We start from the raw sequence: 1,351 nt of genomic DNA, 5'->3' as shown, positions 1-1,351 counted from the left end.
TTTTTCTATTTTTATTTCTTCTTTATGTTTTTCACATAGTTCCATAAACCATCGTTGTAAGAATTTTATTCTAGCTCCTAAGGTGTCCGTTAATTCTGTTTCATCCCAACTTTTTATTATTTTTGAATTAAAAGGTTCTGGTAATTTTGTAAAATATAATTTTCTTATTTCTTTACTTTCTTCTGTGCTATATGTTCCTTTATAATAGTATTCTCTAAATGCACATGTATATTCATCTATGTAACACATATTATATATTGCTGATTTTTTCATTAGATTCCAATTTATGATCTTTTCTTTATTTTGTTCTTCTACCTCTGTTGTCATACTACTAAAATCATTTCTTATAGCTATTTCATATTTATATAATATTTCCATAGTTGTAGTGACTATTCCACCATCAAATTTTTTACTATTTCTTAAAGTTGTTAAGCTTTCACTTGTTAAATTTTGTAGCCATAATTTTACTGTTCCTATAAGTGTTCTTTCTATGTATCCTGGTGCTTCTGTTGTTGTTATTTTGTTATCTACTAATTGTTTTGATATGTATCCTATCCATAACTGAATTTTTTTATTTATATCTGCTACACAGTCTAAATCTAAAAAATCATATTGTCCAGTTATTGGTTTAGGCGTCCATTTTTTATTTAATCTTTTATCCCAAGTAGTTTTTTCTTTATCATTTTGTTCATAATTTTTATTATAATATTTTGGATTAAATTTTTTTGGGTTTTTTACTCCTGATGTGCTAGGTTTTTCGTCCATATCTACGTTATTAAATACGTCTTCTGTATTTACTTCTAAATTCTTTGTATTATCTAGGTTTGCTAAAAGTTCTGTATATGTTTCGCTTGTTTCCGAATGCTGTTCTAGATCATCATCGTTTATTTCATCAACTCTTATTTCGGGTAGATTATCATTTTCTTCTTTTTCTTCTATTTCATCTTCTAGTTTCAATCTTTCTTTAAATTTAATTATCTCATTTGTTAATTTCGTTTTTTGTTCTTTTTTCTTTTTGTTTTATTTCATACATTTCTTTTAATATTGCTAGCTCTTTTTCTAGTTCAATTATTTTGGTATTTTTTACTTCTTCTAATTGTTGTACTTCCTTTTTTGCTTGTTGTTTTATTTTTTCAATTTCCGTTTTTCTATATATTTCTTCATTTTCTTTTGTTATTCTTATCATAGCAGTTAAACTATCTTCTAGTTTTACCGTTTCTTTTTCTAACATTAAACTTATATTATCACTTATTTTCTTATATCTTCTTCCTAGATTAGAAAATATTATCTTTATTTTTAATCCGTCATAATTTTCATATGTTTTTTCATCTATTGCATATTCTTCTTTATT

Source organism: Solanum verrucosum, unplaced genomic scaffold, assembly GCF_900185275.1.
Source record: "Solanum verrucosum unplaced genomic scaffold, falcon-dt-bn FXZP01000286.1, whole genome shotgun sequence".
Classification (NCBI taxonomy): Eukaryota; Viridiplantae; Streptophyta; class Magnoliopsida; order Solanales; family Solanaceae; genus Solanum; species Solanum verrucosum.
Note: the sequence above shows the minus strand (reverse complement) of the source record.